This window comes from Harpia harpyja, chromosome 5 (genome assembly GCF_026419915.1).
Source record: "Harpia harpyja isolate bHarHar1 chromosome 5, bHarHar1 primary haplotype, whole genome shotgun sequence".
NCBI classification, from domain to species: domain Eukaryota; kingdom Metazoa; phylum Chordata; class Aves; order Accipitriformes; family Accipitridae; genus Harpia; species Harpia harpyja.
The window spans coordinates 26,335,256-26,357,671 of record NC_068944.1 but is presented as its reverse complement, the minus strand read 5'-3'; the positions used below and the strand labels follow the sequence as shown (position 1 = coordinate 26,357,671).

The 22,416-nt window shown below is 40.7% G+C and overlaps 1 protein-coding gene across 1 annotated transcript in view; it reads right to left on the bottom strand.

Moving 5' to 3' along the window:
- The window catches only part of YES1 (YES proto-oncogene 1, Src family tyrosine kinase), a 57,485-nt gene extending 35,580 nt beyond the window's left edge, over positions 1–21,905 (bottom strand). Inside the window, exon 1 of the mRNA XM_052787611.1 lies at positions 21,730–21,905. The gene's annotated coding sequence lies outside the window, so the exon portion shown is untranslated. The remainder of the gene's footprint in view (positions 1–21,729) is intronic.
- Positions 21,906–22,416: the final 511 nt, after the last annotated feature.

Here is a 22,416-nt window from a genome sequence, read left to right as displayed (position 1 = left end):
AGGGTGTTCTTATTTGATGGAGCGAAACAAAGGAGAACCATCTCAGCATTTCCTGTGATGGGAAGGTTTATCAAAATACAGCTCAAAAAAATGTTCAAGTCTTCAGACATCTTCTAAGGATATGTTAAAGATGACATCAGTTTTCTGTTCATCTTTTTAAAAGGTTTTCCATATTAGGCAATGGGCCTTCCCTCTAATTCAGCATTTTCCAGCTTAGGTTACTCCCTACCATGCAGGCAATACAATCCAAGCATGAACTAGCCAGCAGCATGTAACACATTATCAGTCACTACTCTCCAAAGATGTGCAAAGCGAACACAATTGATAACTTTTATAAGTTAGCCACTGTACAGGATACAAAATAAAACAGGAATAGACAAGAAAACGGTGTGAAGAGGAGACTGAAGAGATGCTACAGCAACTACTGGAGTGCTACCAGTTCTCTTTAAAAGAGAGAATATTAGTAATCAAAGAACAAAGAAAAGAGCAATAGAAAGTAGTTTTGACATATTTCGTGTAGGTAAATACTGTTAACCTACAATAGGGTACACCACAGCACAAAGACATCCTTTGGTTTTTAACAACAGGTTCAGATAACGCTCTTCTAAATAGGTAAGTAAAATGCCTTGGCCATTTTGTGTTTGCAGTCACTCTGGCACCTTGTTTTCAGGAGTACACAATGTATACTTAAAGATTCTCTTCAGGCTAAATAACTACTGTTTAGTAGCAAATTTTCTTGTTCCTAACCAGTAAGCAGAACTTTTAGCAATACTCTTTTGACTCCAAAAATATTGCCAGAAGGAAGGACAATTTCCATTTTAATTAAATGTTAATGGTAGAAACATTGAAGGGTGGGGGAAAGATATTAGGGATTCAGCAGAAGACTGCATGTCAAACAACTTATTCCTGAGTAACTTCCATGAGTTATCCAAATTTTGGTCACAGGTCAGAAGGATTTAAGTTATGAGTAATAATGAAGGAAACAACAAATTAACAATATTTAAAAAGAATTAATGCTGCCTGATAAAAACATTGCAATGACAGAACTTCTCATCTTCAAAAATTAGCAGCATGCTTAAAAGAGCTGAAATATGTACCTCGCTGCAGATTTGACAAGCTCCAACTGAAAATGTCAATAAAAGCAAGTATTTATTGAAAACAAATTTAAAAGATACAAACATTTTAAATAATTCTATTTTATCATGTTCCCATAAAACAAAAGAAAGGGAAGAAAGCCTTGTTCCATGTCTCTCCTGGAGAGTGGGGGAGAGGTATTTTAAGTCCTTTTACGTGGTTTTCTTATTCATTTCAGTGTTTTGGTTCTTCTCATACTGATCTAAACTAATGGTTTACAAATACGTAAAAACTAATATTTCTCACTTCTCATAAGCTTAAATAGGAAGCTGTATCTGAGAGAAAGTTAGAGGTGTTCCCTATCCAGCAGAAATGGGATTTCTTTGCTAAGCCTCAAATCTTCTAAACTTAGAAAATTCCTTAAGTCCTCACCAGTTTTATAAACTTAATGCTTCTAAATGTCATCTTTCAAGCAGGAAGCAATGCAGTACTATCATCCCACATCCCACTAACCATCCCAGGTTAGCTTTAAGAATCAATTTTGTATATTTTTCAAGAGTCTTCTAGACTAAACATGAAATTAATCTGTTGAAAAACAGGTTCTGCTGTTTGGAGCAATTTGTGGACTGCTTGCTGTCAGAATCCACTGCTATTCACAAAGAATAATACTAAGACTGATAACCCTGAGGCTGAGCAGAATTAGAAGTAAACACCCGTACCTTCAGCCACTAGAGGAGTGGCATAGTTCACTGGTGACAGGTCTAAAGACAGGTAAGATGTGCACAATACAGCACGTAACCCCAAATATACAGTAAGAAGAAAGAAAAACCAGAAGGGAATAACTTCCTTGGAACAGTCTATAGGGAAGGAATAGGTAGCACTTCATATTCCTACCAAATACTGACTGTAACTCAACATGAAGAAGGGATGTTGTCCTCAAGCAAAGTCCTACCCGGTATCAAGTGAAGAGGTCAGCAATTGCTCCTTATCACACAAACTGACAGGTTTGCATTTTGTGCTCATACAACACCCAGCATTAAACTGCCAGACTAGGGATGGGGAGAATTATCCAGCCATTCCCAACTGGAAGAGACTACTGGGTTTTTTTATATCCCCTCTTGCAGGGAAGGTATTTCTTTCTAGGAGTGCCTGGCAATTTCTATTTGACAAATGCTCTGCTAGTGTTAAGGGCTGGCGATGTGCTTCATCTATCCTCATATCTTCCTGTAGCATGTCACAGCTGTGACTTCTGACTTCTACTATTTTTGTTAGAGAGCTGAGAACTGTTTTAGATCCATGTTGGTACAAGTAAGGAGTCCACATGGTATCTGTACAGCATCCACGTCTCCCAGTTAGGAACCCCAATAACCCTTCAGTTCCAAGATTCCAACCAGTGATCTCCCCTAAGCTCCTAGTGAGGAGCTCCTCTTCACACCATGTTTGTATCTGGTGGAGGAAAACCTTCGAAGGATACAGGTTTCTATGATACACAAAACTATAATTTGTTCTAATCCCAAACTACTTTTCTAGAATGTTCAGGCTGACGTAGGAAATAAACAAATACTCACTTTAATGTAAAAAACCCCCAAACCCAAAAAACTTGACAGAGCTCCATCAGCCTTTGCTGTATAACTGAACGTAAGTATAATTAATAGGATAGAAAAATAGAAGTGGTACAATAGCAGTGGGATTGTTAATAACTTCTTGGTTTTGATTCAGGTATAAGGATAAAGTCTGATGGCAGGACTTGATCAGCGTGATCAAGAGGATAAAGCTGCCACAAATTATGACATAAAAAGCAGAGATCCCAAAAGGAAAGAAAGAGGAAAGAACAGGAGATTGCCACTGACAGGAATCAAGACCTATAAACAGGAAAAAAAGAAAGGGGGGGAAAAATGAAGAGTTTTCAAGCATGGCAGAGTGAGCAAGCATGGCACAGCATGAAAAGTACTTAAAAAGGATACCAGCCATTCCAAGTGTCTGCTCCAGACAAACAGAAACAAAAATTAAGGAAGGTATCTGCACTGCCTACCTTCTGGTCCTGAAAATTTGAAGGCTGGATCACCTTACACAGGCTTCCCATACAACCAGTGGAGAGGCACAGGCTCCTCTAGAGGAGCAGTGATTTTAAGGACACCTAAACACTTTTTTATTTTTTTTCATCCCTAACATTTAAAAGAAAGTTTAAAGCAGAAAGAAAATTGTGTTTTATGCTCTGCTTTTCTCATTATGCTAGTCCCTGTCACCATCCCCCCCACCCCAAAAATCAAACCAGTTAGCAACAAGACTAGTCAGATAGCCTCACACAGCTAGATGCTTAGAAATTAGGCAATGTGAATATACCCTGCTTGTTAAGTTTCAAATCTGCTGTAAAAGCAGAGAAGCTTCAAACAACACAAAATACGAAACAGGCTACAGAGTGCTGATTTTAAATCTCTGAAACCTAATTCATGGAAGAAAACCTAAGACTTCTACTCAATTGTTGTGCCAGTCAAGCTAGTGTCCTTTCAAATAATTCTGTATTTTAAACTAATGACATTTATATTCAGTAATGGACTTAAGGTGGAATCAATTTTCCAAATTTAGACATCCATCTGGGGGTGAGATGAATCATGCAACGAAAGTGCTTGTTTCTCTCCACTGACTATAAAGGGAGCCTACAGAACTAGCTCACGTATAGGCAGCCAAAGCTGGCATTCACCAACCTGTCTCCTGACAGCTAATGCTCAAGTTCACATTGCATAGCATGCCTAATGGTCATCTGCTATGACTGAAACAAAAAATTAGGCTAGAAAAGTTTTCTTTCAACAAGGTTAGAAGCAGCACTGCCCTAAATCAGCATCTGGAATTAGCTTAAGTTGTATGTAAACATCAGCAGTCACTATTTGCCCCTTGCACAACAGTTAGAGGTCTGTTCATGGAAAAATAAGTACACATTTCAAATAAAACCCCCACACACCTGACATTTCTGTACAAATCTTAACACCTGTTGACTATGAAAGAACTATTTTAAAATAATGCAACCACATACAGAAAGCTATCCAGAAGCCCATAACTTCATAAAATGATAACGTAACTGGATGAAAATATATTACTAACTCTACTAATTGCCTAAACTTTTAAGAATGTTTCTACAGAAAGCAGGGACTTAGGATTCAAAAATCAGTGACACAGTAAAGTATACTACTAAATCAAAATAATCTATTAAGACTGAACCAAACAGTAAAAATATTCTGTGATTTGCACAGCTGCCACCTTAACAAAAGGAACAGGACAGCTCTATTAAATAGCAGCCTCTTGTTTCAAATACTGTGAATCTTCTCAAATGCAGTATTTCTGTCTAGCACAATGTCCTCTTAATATTACTTCTCCATTTACAAGTAGAGAGGTCCCTTGATTATTTCAATAGTCACTGCAGACACAAAGAAGTATACTTTTATCAATAAACTGGTAACATACAACTGAGAGATACAGGGGCTTAGCATGTCTGGGGGAGGTAAGGGCAATACAAAATCACCACAAAGGAGTCTAAAGGGAGAGCAGAAATAACCAGCCTGCAGACAGCCCAGACCATGCAGTTGTTCGATCAATACCCACTCAAAAATGCCTCTTCCTTAAAACACCTCTTTCCTTAAAGGCCCTCTATTGTGTGAGGAGTGCATGAGAGAAATGTGATTGGAAGTGCATTCATTGCACAACCAAAAAAGTACTACTCAGCAGTAACAGGACAAAATCCTAGGAAATTAAGCCACCAACTGACATGTACCTGCAGTACTAACCCTGCCCTGAACATGACCCTTGCTTCCTGGAGATTTTATATTTTGGTGGCACATACAAGGTCACACAAAGAAGAGAATACGTAGCTAGTGGCCCTAAAACACCTCCCTAAATAGGTTAGTGCCCCATTTGGGGCCAAAGTTTGTATGCTACTGGTAGAAAGGATTCTGGAAAACAAGAAAGAGAAATTTAAAAAAAAAAAGGGGGGGGGCAGGCTTTACAACAAAGGAACGGCTGTACTGAGCAAGACCTAAAGATCCATGCCCATTCAAATACCCTCTCACAGCAACCAATAATAGATACCGACCAAAGCGTGTAAGAACACAATAAATATATAGTAATACCTCCCCAGAATACTCCCTAAGCCTCCAACAGTTTGCAGAAGCAGGATTTCCTGAAGTAGAATAGGTATTTGCATTTGATGATTCTTCATCCATGAAACAGCAGTTTCCCTCTGCAGTGATGTAATGTTTAGCCTCCTTAAATTCCTGAGGCAAGAAATTCTATAGCTTAATTACGCGTTCTGTGGAGAACCACCTCCTTTTGTCTGTTTTCAATTCATCAGCTGCTAGTTTCATTGGATACCTCTTAGTGTGTGTGCACTAAAAAAAAAACAGTGAATAAACACTCCCTATTTATGTCCTGTTGGCTGCTGAACACTTTACAGGATTCTGTCACACTGCTTTTTGGTCACCATTTCTACCCTAACAAATTCATGCTGCTCGTCTCACAGCAACTGTTTCATATTTGCTCTTCCTTAAAACTACGGGGTTTTTTGAGAAAATGACAGGGTTAGGGGTGAGTGGGGCAGAACTACATCAAATAATCAAAATTTTTTTTTTAACAGTGTAATCATTATTCTCCCTTTCTTTCCTAACCATTTCCAGTGGCAATAGTCAGCTTTGAGCTCATCTTTTGAGATGCAAATGTAAGCTTGCTCCTTCCCACCTTCAAATACACCACATGAAGCTATTTAAGGGAAATTTCATCTGCCATTTTAAAGTCCAGTTGCTGAGCACTGTCAAGTCCTTGTGCAATGCTGGGGTCTGCCTTTGCATCTACCACCCATCAGTAAAGTCTGTGAGCTCACTTTTCTTCTATATCCTTTATGAACTTGAACATTCTCCATTAACATAACCCTAGAGAATTATTACCCGGGACCCCTCTCTACCCCATTTACTCCAATTTTCCATTTCTTATATTTTAGTCATTAATTTCACCACATAAAGTCCTTTTCCCCTACCCTATTGCTGCTTAGTTTCTTCAAAATTCTTTGGTGGGGCCCTTGTCAAATGCCCTTTGGAAATCCAAGTAAACTATTTCTGTCAGATATTACTTATTCACATGCTTGCCTTCAAAAAACCTCCAGTGAGTTTGCAAACCATGACATCCCTTCATAGCAGGCTCTTACCTATTCTTCAACATATCATGTTTATCCATGTTGTTGTCTTTATTATTTTGACTGATTTACTTAGTACAGTTGTCTGTAGTTCCCCAGATCTCTCCTGAAGCCTTTTTTTTTTTAAATAAAATCGGCGTCACATGCAGTTTAAGACATTAGAGATCATACATAAATAAATTTATATCTTAACTAGATGTTGTACTTGTTGCTTACTGTCTACAGTGCAATGATCCTTGCTTGCTTGCCGTTTTCCAAGTGCACATACAAGCCTCTCTAAAGGGATGTGAGCATTGGCTTTTTTTTCCTTAGAAGGTTTAAGCAGTATCTTTGGGAAGATCAGTACATGATAAAGATTTACTATAACAGTAATAATACAAACATTTAGTTATATCAAAAGAACTCTCTTAGCTTTCCAGTCTGTAAATGATAGTTCCATAAATATGTGTTCCTGTGCAGTAGTAGCCACGACTATTTATAGCTGTCCTAATTACCAGAAAACACAAATGAGCTTGCAAAAACACAGTTATTCATTTGCAAATGAGATACTGTTCAAAGGGAAGTATAACTTTTAACGTCTTGCTAGAAGACTGGAATTGAGAACTTCTGTGGAAATTACAAACACCAACCAGGCAACTTGAGACAAGGACTAAACCAAGTTCACCCATTTTTTTCTTTGGCATAGTGTTGACTTTCATCTTATTTTCTATTTATAAGTCCAAAGACAAACAGTTGAAAATGAATGAGTCCTATCTTACTAAACTGATCAGGTGCCTTTCTGTGATGCAAACTCAAATGCTAGGTTTCATTGTGACTATATTTCTATTGGTAATCTGTTAAATATAAGAGTGTGTTTAAATCCATATGCAATTGTTTCAGCTCCTTTTTCACCTCTGTATTTTGTATTAGTCTAATGGAAGTTTGTAGTTCTAACACTAACAGAACAACAGCATGGATTCATCAATTCAGTATGTTTAGTCAAATGTAGGGAGAAAAACAAAACAATACCTTATCACCATTGGTAAAAAGACCGTTGGAGCAAGTGTAGCATTCACATTCTAAGTTTTTACAGTATTAAGAAGAAAAAAAATGACATTATCACAGATGTTGAAAAAACACCTTTCCAAATATGAGATTAAAACATTTCCTTGACTCTGGTGCTGCTCATTCTTCCAGGCAGCAGAGAAGTTAACAGTGCCCAACTCCTTGCCACTGCTGCCATGGGGGTGGGGAGAGGACACAACAGACAATAAAGCCATACACAGACTTCATATTAATAGCAGAAAGCAAAGAAACCCAAGAGAACAATGCAGTTGCAGAGTTATCTCCCCTCTTCCCAACTTGTCATAAGCAAGCTGGTAGAAACAACAACAAAAGCGTAGCTGCCAAAACAAACAAACAAAAATATTCTGCCTTTCAACACCTGTGTTTTGTTTCATTTCAACTACCACACTGTTGTGGCCCTCTTAAATCCTTTCATGAAAATCACAGAACAGCTGAAGTTGGAAGGGACTTCTGGAGGTCATCTACCCAATCCCCCTGCTCAAAGCCATGTCAACAACAGCAAGTTGCTCAGGGCTGTGTCCAGCTGGGTTCTGAGTTATCACCAAGGATGGAGACTCCACAACTTTTCTGGACCACCTGTTCCAGCGTTCCATCACCCTTACAATAAGAAACCCCACATTTTATTCTTATGTTTAAATGGAATTTCCTGCATTACAGTTTGTGCCCATTGCCTCTTGTCCTGTCACTGGACACTACTGAGCGGACCCTGACTCTGTCCTCTTTATTCCACATCATCATGTATTTAGACATGTAAGAACCCCCTGCACCTTCCTTCTCTTCTCCAAGCTAAGCAGCCCCAGCTCTCTCAGGCTTTCCTCATAGGAGAGATGCTCCAGGCCCTTAGTCATCTTAGTGGCCCTTTGTTGGACTCTCTCCACTATGTCCATGTCTCACTTGTACTGGGGAGCCCAGAAGCAGACACAGCACTCCTGGTGTGGCCTCACCAGTGCTAAGTAGAGTGGAAGGATCACCTCCTTGACCTGCTGGTAACTCTTTTCCTAATGCATCTAGGACACCACCAGCCTTCTTTGCTGCGAGAGCACATAGCTGGCTCATGTAAATCTTTTCCACCAGGACCCCCCGTCCTTTTCTGCCAAGATGCTTTCTGGCTAGGTGGCCCCCAGCATGTACTGGTGCCTGGGGTTGTTTCTCCCCAGGGGCAGGACTTGGCATTTCCACTTATTGAACTTCATGAGGATCCTGTCAGCCAATTCCTCCGATCTGCCAAGGCTCCTCTGGATGGCAGCACAACCCTCCAGTCTATCAACCACTCCTCACAGTTTTGTATCCTCTGCAAACTTAATGAGGGTGCACCTCCGCGTGACCACCTAGGTCAATAAGGAAGGAGTTAAACAGGACTGGCCTTGGTATTGAGCCCTGCGGTACATCACCAGACTGGCCTTTGGCTGGACTTTGTGCCACTGATGACAATCCTTTGAGCCTGGCAGTTCAGCCAGTTTCCAGTCGCTCCCACTATTCACTTACCTGGTGTGTATCACTTTGTCTGTGAGGATGCTATGGGAGACCATGCTGAAAGCCTTACTAAAGTCAAGATAAACAACATCCACTGCTCTGCTCTCATCCACTGAGCCAGTCATCTCATCACAGAAGGTGGTTAAGCATGATTTCCCCCTCATAAATCCATGCTATGCTAACAGCTCACAATCAACTTCTAGTCTTTCACATTTGGAAATTATTCTAGCTGCTGTTCTTCATCTTTTCCAGTCTAAGCATTTTTTTTCTGATGTATACAATACACATACTCATTAATAGTTGCACATCTACTAATTGGAATGTCCTCAAAACAACTAACAATCTCACGGCACTGCTTAACAAACTACTTATTTCAGCCAGGCATTGAAATAACAATGCTTCTTTTTTGTCCACAAATGTATCTAAACTAATAGCAATGTTGTTGCAGCTGTAATGGCCTAATGATCTCAGAGCAGCAAGGAAAACACCCTCCTCCCTGCCCCCAAATATACTCACTGTTGGGAAAACACAAGTTTACCAGGCATACCATTCAACCATCATGCCTGTAAGAATTTTTCTCTCCTTTAAACTGAGCATTTTGTTAATGGCATACTTTCTACACACCTAGTATAATTCTCCTATTTTGTAAGGCTTTTGACAGAATTAGCTCCTTTTCTCAGATTTCCTGGCCTCCCTGAAACAGAGATATCGGGAATTTCAGGGAGCATCTTCTCCACGTGTTTTTTCCTTAACTTTTTTCAACTTTTCTCTTCCTTTCAGAAGTGCAGTGAAGACATATCAGACCCCAAACTATGCTAAGAAAAGGCCCATGCTTACACTTATTGGGGAAGAAAGAATGCACAGCACCAAACCCTTTGCATTCAAGCAATGGTGTACCTAGAAGGTAAGCATCCTTCCAATCTCTACTAAAACTAAAAATGCATCAAAAAATTTTGGCCAGCAAAGAAGCAATGCAGTTTTCCTAAATTCTGTGCAGTTCTAAACATTTCCAGGTAGTGGATAATCCAGTAGCTGGTTTGGCTAAACGGTAGCTCAGCTCTGTAAGTCTTACAGTAATGGCAGGCTACAGTTGTGGTTTTACACTGTATTATACATCCAACTAAGTGTTTCGAACACATGCTGTGGCATTAAACTGAACTGGAAGAGCAGATTACAACACGAATCTGTATTATTTTGCCAATTTAGTGACGTACTGCCAAAAAAGAGTCCATTTTAAAAGCCGTGTTGTACATTTGGCTAGGACACATCTGCTGTTGTTCCGACAGACCAAGCACGATCGTCTGACAACAGTTTCTGGGGTACTAATGCTCTCTGCAGCCAAGTGGTTGACTAAAATATTTTAAACAAATTTGGACATACTCCCAATCAGATTATAACAATTTCCAGGCAGCTGAAGCCCTGGGCCAACATTAGTTGACAGCATCCATTTAAAAACTCTTTCACACTTGTGCAAAGTTAAATCAACTTGGCACTCTCTCTGGTAGGCAATTGTCTCCTTAAAGTATGAGCACTATTCATCCAAGTGAATTGCTGCATTAAGGGGACAGTTGGCTGGCATGGGGAGGACGGGACTGATTGACAATGCCTTAGTCACAAAGAAGTTGCAGCAAGTTCTAAAAACCAAAAAGCAGTTAAAACCATGAATAGATGAAGCTAGCTGAAGACGACAAAAGTACAGGATGTTTCCGGGAAGATGCTGGTGGTTCAATAAGCTTCCTAACTCTGACTAATCTTAAAACAGTTCTTGTGTCTTGTTTCGTAAATTTAGCACCTCAAATGTTTCAGAGAATTTCAGTTTTCTACTTAACCCCTTAACACCAGCTAAATATTGCAGCAGCAGTTATTTGCAGAGGGGTTTATGCAGAACTATGTATGCTAAATGGCTAAGAGCTCTGTGGATCTGCATTCTTCCCAGGGAGGGGATTTTATTTCACATGTGACATGTTAATAAAAAAAACCACAGAGCAGCATTTAAGGACTCATGCTCAAATTATTCTAAGGAGATTACAATGTTCCAGCCCCCCTTCCCTTTGTGAAACTTCAAAGAGAAAATACAAGAAAGCCATACAGTGCTTAGGTCAAAATCATCAGACTGCTGAATTAATTCATGATCCCAACAGATACCAGAAGCACTGAAAGAAAAACTTGATATGCAAGAGTGACAAACGATACATTTTACAAGAAGCGTAGCAGAGTATTACATAAGTAATCACTTTGAGTTCATTTTTCAAATACTATTTCTCCATCGTTTGTGTACACAATACAGTTACTGTTGTGTAAAGCCTAAGAAAAAGATGCCAAAGGCACTACCGTCTACTGTGGAAGTCAGTGGGATTACTCCCGATACCACCAGCAAACACACGGGACAACATGCAGTCCAACTTTTGGTGTAAATGAATTACCGTCTTCCCACTTCAGCAAGACTACAGAAAGCCACTCAGGACACCAGCCTGATACTGAAAATACAAACAAAGTCCCCCAAATCCCATAAAACTTGTCATATAAAGCCTATTAAATTTAAACAGTACATGGATCCCTTTCAGCTACTTAAGGATAAACTGCTTGAACATTTGCTAACAGTTTAGAAAGTGTTTGAGTTTTTTTGTGATAATTCTTATGCCACATAGACAAAAGAGTTCATAAACAGATTCTATTCTGTAAAATATCTGTAGTCAAAAATAAGTGACATTTTATTCATTGCTCAATGCAGTGAATTAGTATAACTATACTATCTAACTGGAAAAAGTAAAAAGTCTTTGATTCAACTGCTAAATTAACCTAGCTGTTTGAGCTAACAGATCCAATTCCATTGCCTGTAAAGGCAGGCAACACTTCTTTGTCTTCATTTTATACTTTAATGAAGTCTACTTCAATAGATTTGCCTCCACTTACCCCAGAGGACAATTTGGTCCTTTTGTGTGAAGCTAATACAGCTCTCCCTGAAGTCAAGGGGAATTTTGCACTTGACTTCAGTGTGAAAAAGGATCAGGTCCTAGAACAGCAATGCTAAAATATCTGTGATAAAAACAGGTTCAGATTTTCCACTTCCTAATCAGCTAAAAAAAAATTAATATATATATACACACACACACAAAGAACTGATTCGATGAAACAAACAATTAAAAAAAAAGGGGGGGAAGTCTCATTTCCATTTCAGTATAAAGCATGTGAAAAGTTGCCTTACACGGCAATGTTTTCAAAAAGAGAACATAAACTCTTTCAAATATTCTGACTGTAAAACTGTATTATCTAATGCATCTGCCTCGTCTTTTCAGTTTCAGAGGAACTGGGGGGGGGGGGTTCGGGAAGTAACAATCCCTCAAGTCTAGGAAATACTTTAAGAGAAGCAACAGCTTAATGGCATGGTTTCCAAGCTGTAGAAATCATGTAGCAATAACACTTACAAACTTTTAAATTCTCAGTGCTGTTAGGGTTTCAAGAACATCTTACACTGTGACCAGTCCCCCAGCTCAAAAGTTTTGGCAGGTTACTCTGTCAGCCTGAATATGATTTGATTCTGTCACCCAAATTACCTGCTTACCTAGCTATACTATACTACATATAATGCAGTAAACAATGTTTACTTCTAAGTATGTGTATAACAGCAAAAATAAAATACAACAGACCCTCACAGCCAAATTAAGTCTTAGGCTGATGGACCACATGCCATGTTATAATGGAAAGTTATCCTTCTGATGGCATTTTTTTAATATTTAAAGTGGAGAAAGAAATCTTCTTTAAAATTGTAACATCAATTTATATTAAGACCCAAACTTACTGTTAGGATAATGTATATTAAATTAAAAAATTATTCAAACAATGTTGTTAGCCACCAAAATTTTAGACAAATTCAAATCACCAAACTGGCAGAGCTCATTCATAACCACCTGGAATCAGAATTTGAACACCTAAATACCTAAAGTAACATAAGCTGTTACAAGTGTAGAGGATCCCACCCCCCCATCCCCCAATTAATATTACTTAGATATTGATTCACTAGAATCTGAGAAACATTTAGGAAAGATAAGGTTAAAAGACAGAGGAGTGATTTTTGTTCGTGTTTTCAAAGAAAACAAAAACTTGCAAGTATGAGACCTATTCATTCTAACACCTTAGAGGTTTTCGTGACGAAAATTAATTAACAATTAAAGCTAACATTCCCTTTTGTAAATAAATCCATCAGATTTAAAACAAAATGTGTTTTGCATTTAGAATTATTGCCTTCTATATCCTTATCTAAAAGGCAACATATTAACTTGTACCTTAAAATGTAATACTGGTTATTTATACAAATTTCAATCAGAATTTCCATTCAAATGCTACTGAACACGAAGTAGGAAGAAAAAAAACGTCCTGCATATAAATTAGGCTTTCATTGCTTAAATAATTATATATATAGCTTAAAAGAATTATTATGATACTTTATTATTACATTAAATACACATGCAGAAAATCCATGCCCCTGGCAAAAAGCTAACAAGATTAGTGTAAACCTAACATATAGTTAGAGTCAGTGTATTTTACTGACCAGTAAGACTCAACCTCTTTCTTTGGGAAAAGAACAAAGCAGCACAAGTGTAAAACTAAGTTAAAACAATCATTTAAAATAACCATATAAAATCAAGGTGTCGTGCTTGTTAATGTAAGTCACTTTGTATTAACTTGGCTATGGTTTCACCATGTATACACAAAATTTAAATAGTATTCTGAAGCTATGTCAGACCTAAGCTACGGGGGGGAGGTAATCAAAGAGCCCTAGATTTAATAACCTATGCAAATTAATGCCAGAATATTTAAATACACCTACTTTGTATGAATAAGTCAAACATTTCCAGGGAAATAATTTTTCGTCTATAAACTCTCACTTGTCTCATTTTACGTACATCGTGATAGCCTGAATCAATCAGTTCTACAGGTTTCTACAGCATACAAGCTAAGAATTATTTCCTAAAATGAAAAAGATTGATATCTTTAACAAATTACATAATATATGTAATTATTCAGCAAGCTATTTTGAAAGCTTATCAGCTTAAATAACCTCAACCACTATGATTTATGAATTGTGTTTAAGTGTATAACTACACTTAAAATACTGTACAGAACTGTAGTTGAAAGTAAAAAAAAGTATCCATATTACTATTGCATGTTGGCTTCTAAAGCCATATACAAGTCAGCATTTAATTTTTGTGTCTTCTGAAGTTGAGAATTTTGTACTTGCATTTTGCTCACTCATTTGAAAACCACAGAACTAAAAAAAAAACAAAACCAACCAACCCAAAAAAACCCCAAACCCCCCAAAACCCCAAACCAACCCCCCAAAAACATACCCCTTTTTTTCCACCCCCTACAGAATATTAATACAGTACTTACTTTTCAGGCTTGAAAAAGTGTGGCTGCTGAGAAAAGGAATTTTACTCAGGAAAATTTCCCCAACTGACTAGTGGTAACAGCTCAGGAATTATCCCGGTTTTCTCTTCTCTTTCCTTCATGGGTAATTGTTTTCAAAAGGAATAGTACGCTTTATGCTCTAAGTGTTCCTGAATAGAGTATTTAACTTTACTATGAAAACAGAATTAAACATGGGTGTCCACAATGAGACTAGTATACTCTTTTTCTCTCTCCAATGCATATTTTTCAGTCAGGTGTGGATGAGGTGATCTGGCCAATACTATTACAACCTTTAATAATCCTTCAAACAAATATTTAACATCAGTATCACTTAAACAAAATCCTCCCTCTCTTTGCTTTCACGACTTTGTCATTCTATTAATGCATCTTCTACCTAGAACTTATGGCAGGGGGGAACCCAAAAAACAAAACCAAAGAACATACTTTGGCAAAAATCGCAAATATCACATGCCTCAGAAACCAGAGAGCACACTTATATTTTAAGATATTACTGCTAGAAGAAAACCTGAATACTTTTTATTTAAAACAGGCAGAATCAGAACTACCATCTGTTGCTGAAAGAACCCATTCTGAAATTTTCCCTTTAACTAAACTTCCAAAAACTTTTGTTTGAGACATTAAGAATTTTTCCTGAATTGAGGGGAAAAAGAATAAAAAAAGAGAGAGAGATTTGCCTAGATGGACTTCTGGTCCGATTCATGACAGCTGTTCTTTCAGTAGGCTTTACTTAATAAACATGTGCATCAAAGAGGAGAAGCACTGTTAAGATTTAGGATAAAAAAACCAAACAAGAAAACCACAAGTCTTCTATCTCCATGCAGTACAGGACAGCCTTCTCTCAAGAATGATACACAACTCACCTGGGTTAGTCATTATGCAAAGTAGAGAATGGTCTTTGCCCTATGGATCTTATCTAAGCCTTGCATGAATTTGCATTAGGAAGAAGAAAAAAATAATAATCCATATTTTCAGGTTCACTTGTCACTGAAGTATTGCAAGATTTTCTATTAAGAGAAATTACCCACAAGTGCATACGATGCACTATTACATATGTATGCAGCTTCACAACAGCACCATAATAAGTTCACATCTCTAAGGAAATGAGGAGCACTTCAACTAAACTACTGGAATCAGAGCTAGTCACAAATACTAAATACTATCTATCAACAAAACCACCAGAAGTAGTAAAATATTCTGCTGGTACATTCTGTTTTCAGGTCAAGAAGTTATGGGAAAGGGGATACAAAACACTCACTTTTATCACCATAAGCTTTCCTCCCATTTCATCTCACCCTCACCTAGTCCTCACATGAATATAAATGCCACGTCTCAACCGATTTTTTAAAATGTGAAGTTTGCTATTAGGTTTGGTGCAGACTTTTTAATTTTTAAGATGTTTGGAGACTACTGTTTTATACAAATTTCAGACCTACATGTCACACTTAATTCTCTCTTACTCACAGACTAACCTGGTTAAACTTGTAACTGAGAGACTACAAATTTTGCCTGTTAATATGCTTCTGAAGACCTCTGTTTGGAAATCAGGTTTTAATCTCAAACTGCAGACATTCAGAAAAACAGTATCAGAATCAAGACAAAGAAAGGAGATACAAGAGAACTGAAAAAAATAACTTGGAAGATGTTCTGCTAAACTTACTGATTTGTTTTAAATGCTTTACAATGAAATACAGAACTTTTGTATTTATGTTCAGATTTCTTTCCTCAACCACAGCTCTTCATTCATGTTTTCTCTCCCACAGTTTGGCAAACGTGGGATAAATGTATAGTTTGAAAACAAGAATATTTTCTAGACATCAATTCTATCTTCATTTTTCAGTGGAGCATGCTTTGACCAAAACCTTAACAGTGTTGCTCATCTTTGAGGCAGGTGTTCATTAAACTAAGCCTACTGAAAGACCAGCTGTTATGAATCAGACCAACATAGTCCATTGTCGTGGTTTAACCCCAGCTGAAACCAGGACATCCATCTAGCCCAAATACCTCTGAGTCAGATCAGAGGGTCACCACTGGTCCCCGCCGTCTGAGATACTGGGCAATACTGGATGCTCAGGAAGGGAGCCTAAGAACCAGGAAAGCCTGTGGCTGTGCTATCCTTGGCACAGTCTTTTAGCTTGTGGACTTTGGGGTACTGTTGCTGGCAAAATAGAGTATTTATGTTGAATAAGCTAAGCTGGTAAAAACCAACCAGAAGCAGGAAGAGTGTAGAAAGGAAAAGCAAGGTATACAAAAGGACTTTGGAGGGGGTTTTTTGATTCTTCTGTGGTTACAAGTGTTAGTCACAATTTTAGGTTCCAATAAAACGTTCTTGAAAAGCAGGAAGATACACGTAACAACTCAGACCTGTTTGTCTTTCGTCACATTTTAAGCATAAATATTAATTTTGTTATCTAACCATACTTAAAGTAACTTATTAAAACTAGATTGTTCACTATTAATTTGTTTTAAGTCTTCTTTTCCTGGCTGACTGCCAAAACAGTTATAATGCTATACAATTGCAATACACAAGAGATTCATAGTACCCTCTAATTATTCTTTAAATACCTCACACAAGCACTGCCCTTTCTTACAATCATGAGGGCATTAAGTACAGTTGAAAATTTCAAAACCTTTAGCCCAGATACTGTATTTTTCTTTCTGAAGCTGAACTTTACATGCACCATCAAAAAGCTTGCCTGAACTATGGGCAAACATTTGGAACAGGACTGAACATGAACACCGTCCTCCACTCCGACCCTTCTTTTGCCACGGGGCCATCAGTCCTGGTAAGCATACCGGAGACCTGACTGCATTTATGCTCCGTCATTCACACCATGAATAAAACACTATTACTGTCTCAGTTTTGCAAGATTAGAAGGTGCTTTGGGCATGTGCAAACAAAGGAAATTAACGCCATTGAACCAAAGTCTTCCAATATGAAGACTGACTTTAATGTCTGATTAATGCCACAAAATGCTCCTGAAAGTTTCCCCAAAACAAAGTTAAAGGCCCTGATCTACCAAGATTTACTTATGTGGGTGTGTTTACTCAACTTCACTGTCAATGTAAGTAAATGAAGTTATTCACTTTTGTAAGCCTGGTCTAGCTGATCCTAAAATCTGAACTGAAGGAGTGGCTCAACACTTCTGAAGAATCATTTATTTCTCCCAGACTTCTCTAGACTTTTGGTGTGAAGATAGCCACAGAAACAAGTATCTTTAACCCTAGAATTTTTTCATCCCCCTTAAGTACCAATTTGAAAGACAAATTATTTGAAGTTCAGCAGCACCATCAGAATTAAAAATTTACGTAAACATTTAAGATGTAGATGTAGTCAATATAGACACTTATTAGAGTCTCATATGACACTATGATAATAGCATTTGCCTTCCAAAAATACAAAGATAAAATACAGCTAGATTAGCAAAACAAGTTATCCAATTTCCTATGCAACATCTTCGAGTACTCAAGAAGCTGAAATACAGATGATACCAGTCTGAGCTTTTAGTGGTCATTACTTCCTTGGCACTCTCCGACCATACCCTGTAACATTACCTAACACTACAGTCAAGAAAAATAGAAACAAAACCCCAGCCTCAGCCACAACAGTCAATGCAGCCTTGGATCTGCTTACTGATGATCCCTATGGCAGTACCCTGCTGGGCTGTGGGGCTCGGATACAAGCCAGGGCTAGCAGTCCTTGCAGGAGACCCTCAGCTCAAGGGCTCATTTCAGCTGAGCATGACTTTGATCCACTGACTTTTGGGACATGGCGTGAAACCCGGTGCTCTGTGCAGGTGCCCACCCAAAGCGACAACAGAAAGAGTATTTCCCATCCTATTTCCAGTTATCCTTTACATTTTTAAAGAATATGTGTTTAAAGGGAACAAAACTTATGCATAAGTAATAATGTTTACTTACTTCATTTCTAGCATTAACGTTACTATCATCTGGATCTCTGATCCTGCAATCAGCCATGCATGTTAACTTCACCTAAGGGTGCAGTCCCCCTCATTTCAATAACTTGCTTTGGTGCCAGTTTCTGCTTTGATGCACTGGCACTATTAAGGACAAACCCCCATAAGTGGAAAGGGCAGTAAGAATGACCTCTTAAAACCTAAAATTAAACTTGTCCTACAGTTAGTTGACAGCATCTTTTCAATATGACTTTTCCCCTACTAAATTCAGCACACACATGGGAATTTGTCCAGGTTTGCCTTCAAAACCTGGCAATCGATAATATAATCTGGAACCCTACAACTCTAAGTCATTGGTTTGAATGCAGCCGGGGACTGTAGTGATTGAAAGAAGTTACCATATGGCAACCATAAAGCAGTTTGTATTAAAAAAAAAAATAGCGGCTGCCATATCATAAAATCCATCACTACCAAACAGCATCCTACTGGCATTCTCAAGGAGAACAAAAAGGAAATAAATACTGAGAATGAGCTATTTACTTTTATTTGAAGGTGGTTCCTCCAGGACAAAAACTAAACCATTCTGTTACAGTAGTTTGAGAAAGTACATTTCTCCCTCACTAATCAATCTGTTCCATCAACTAGCAGAGAACTTCCAGCACTAGAAGCCCGAAACCTTTCATGAGGGCTTCACAGAAACCACAGACTGTGTATGTATGCACAGAAGCTGTCCTATCTGAAAAAGGCTGCTTGATGTGATGCAGCAGAATAAGGACGCATTCCTGAAGTAGTCTTTGTGTTAATGCTGACACCAATTTTTAAATTAACATCAAGGTAGCTTACTCAAACTGTGATCAAAGTATGAGGCAAAACAGTTGGATCCAAGTAGGGAATACAGATGAAAGAACATATTTCTTTTAACTAACAGTTTCAACACAAGTTTCAACACAATATCTATTGAAAATATAGAACTTTTGTCCGCAGACAGCACATATAGAAAAGTAAAACCATGCAGCTACTTTGTTCATAAAGTAAACTTTGACCACATAAACCGACATGTGCCACACCACAGACTTTCACATCACTGTCACATGACGGCCATCATTTATTGGAGTGAACAGAGTGCCAATTTCATTCTTTGGGAGCTGCAGAAAGGATGCAAAGCTCAAAATAAGACTATTCCTCTAGTGCAGAAATGTAGTTCTCTGCTCTGCTCCATGAATATTGACAAAAACCCTAAATTGTGAACTGCAGTTTTTCAGTAACTGTTACACAGTATGCAGCACACCAAAGATTTATTAAGTATTTTTCCAGCGATTTCAAGTAATGTAGCAATTTAAACATACTTTCAATTCCATTCATTTGTTTCATAGCCAAAGAACTGTTGTTAGGCAATAAATATTCCCCTGGAAATCTCCTTTGTAATATGAAATACAGATTAAAGCTACTTTGGTCTCACTACTCTCATTCCAAACTAAGTTCTTCAGATTTCAAAGAGCGGTACTGGGGTCCAGATATTAAAAAGTTACTGAAAACTGGACCAGTAGCTCTGCGAGCAGCAAAACCAGTGGGGGCCCATTTCCTGCCTCAATTTCCAGCTTGAGGTAAGTGTTGATGTGAACTCTCTGGTGTGCAGGTTAAGAGAGGTCTCTTCTACCTGGCTTCCCTACTTTCACAAATTTTGTAGAAATTGCTCACCCCTGCTGCCAAATTTTTTTGATATCGGCTAACAGCCAGAAGAGTTATTAGAGGGACTGATGGCACACAGATACTGCAGTTGCATTTGGGCTGCCCCTCCTGAGGAAATAAAGCTAACGAAACCCATGGAATAATTACTGGCAATTGCTGCTACCAACTATTGTCACCCTTTCACATGCCTGGTGTATCACTGGATCTTTTTCTTCAATATTCAGCCCAGTGCCAGTGCTCGTCTCCTTCTGTTCCCATCACAGATGCTACCTTGTCCCAAAATTAACTGCAACACCCTGGCTGTGCAAAACACACCCATAGTGCCTGCTCTATGCTCATGTTCAGCAGGAATTTAGTTTAGCTCCTATAGCTAAATTTACAGACATGCATCAGAAACATGAACGGAAGTGCAAGGTTTTGTTGTTTGGAAAGGAACAGTTCTTACATCTACGAAGCCTGCAGGAACATACAGTTATGGCAAAACTGTACTACCTACTACTGACAGAGATACTGCAAGTGTAACTGATAAGGCAATTTTATTAGAAATCCCTCTCCAAGGGCTTACTCTCCAAAAATGAAAGAAAAAGACTCTGAGGTAAGCTTTCGTATCTTGCTTCCCTGACTAAAGGTCAATTTTGCTTGCAAAATTTGCCTGAAATTTCATTCAGCTGTCTATTAATTACAAAGAGAAAGACTATACACCTTCCTGGGCAACATGCTCCAAGTTTTAAACTGGTTTTGGTTCACTCTGCCAGTTTAAGTAAATCCAAGCATCTATTTTTTAATTAGTGACCAGCCTCTGCTTAGGGTCAAATCCAGCAGGTACACCTGAATACACCTTCTTAACAATCATGAAGTTCGGAAATATTTATAACCTAGTTTTCCCAATGCAAAGCGGCCCGTACCCACATGCATACCAGACATCTGGAATAGACCACTCTGAAGTGAATGCAATAAACCTGTGTATTTGTAGTGCTGTATAATGGAGAAGACAATGTGCTAGCCCTTGGCCTGAGGGATGTGTGTGCACAACTTTCCGCACAGCAAGCCTGCGGGTCCACACAATGCAGAAAGTTACGTGCAGCCTCCACAGGAACAGGGGCCTCTGTGTGCCCAATACGGTTGTTTTAACTGTAAGAAAGGCGAGGAGCCTTGATAAAGTGTTATGATTGAACACTTAAATTAAAGACTCAGAAATTTAAAGCAGTTGTGTTCCTGTTCAATGCAGGGATACGAACCAGAACAGTCAGAATAAAAAAAAAAAAAAAAAAAAAAAAAGACGGTAATTCCACGCAGGCCAAGCTACAGGCGACTCGCAACTCAGTTTCCTGAATTTCGCCCTTTTACACCCTCTGGCCCCGGCCGGCTGTTCCAAGCGGTGCCGGCACTCGGCTGCCCGCGCCCGGGAGCTGAGCCGGGACCGGCTCACGCCGAGCGCTAACGCGGGCGGTGGACGCCACCACCGGGCAACGAGCAAGCGCCCCGCGATCGCGGCAGCCCGGCGGGAAGGGGCGGCGGAGGGAGCCCAACGGAGAGCGGCGGGGGGGCGCAGCAGAGGCCTCCCCTCACAAACTTACTTCCCCTCCGCCCGCCCCCCGCAGCCGGCCCAGCCCCGGGCGGCGCGGCACGCCGCGGCTCGCTCTCACCCACCCGCCCGACCCCTCGGCCCCGCGGGCGGGGGCTCAGGCCCGGAAGAAAGTTGCTAAGGAACTTTTTCTAGAGGAAGGGGCCGGGGGTGAGGGACGCCCCCCCCCCCCCGGGGCACGGCGCCGGGGCCGCCCGACGGGGAGAGGCCGGGGGCGGGCGGGCGGCCGGGGCCTAGCGCCTCGGCGGGCGCCGCCGCCGCCGCCGCCATCGCGGCCGCCTCTCCCGCGGGGCGGGGGAGCGGGGACGCGGCCGGGTCCTCACCTGCCTCTCCTCGGCGTAGCGGGTGGGAGAAGGAGGGGGGGGAGGGAAGGAAGCAGGGCCCCCCCCCGCTCCTCCCGGAGCCAAGGCGACCCGGGGAGGGAAGGGGGGAGGAGGGGAAGGGAGGAGGGACGAGGAGCAGGAGGAGGGAGCCGGGCGCTCCGGTGCGTGCGGGGAGCCGGAGCCTTGCTGCGGGAGGAGGAGACTCCCCGCCCCTACGGCCGGGCTCTCCGGCGGGCCCCGCGGCCCCTCCTCCGCGGCGCACTTACCCCCGCCCCCGCGGCCGCCCCATGCGCCCGGGGTCAGGCTCCCCGCGCCTCCCGGCCGGGGCAGGCTCTCCACGCCCGAGTCGGCGGCCGCCGGGAGGAGCCGGGCGGCCCCCGCGGAGCCGGGCTGGCGGCGGCGGAGGTGGCCCCGGCCCCCTCCACCGCGCCGCTGTGCGCGGAGCAGCCGCCTCCCTGGCGGGCCCGCGGTGCGGAGGCGGCGGGGAGGGAGCCGGGGCTTGGCTTGGCTTGCCCTGCCCTGTCCTGCGCTGCCCCACGGCTCGGCCGAGGACAGCCGCCTGCCCCTGTCCTTATCTGCTCGGACTGGAGACGGGGTTGGGTGGCGGGACCCTTGTCGGGGTAAAGACGGGGAGGGGGGGCGGGGGGCGGCTGAGCCGCTTCCCCCGCTTCCCGACGTGTCGGACGG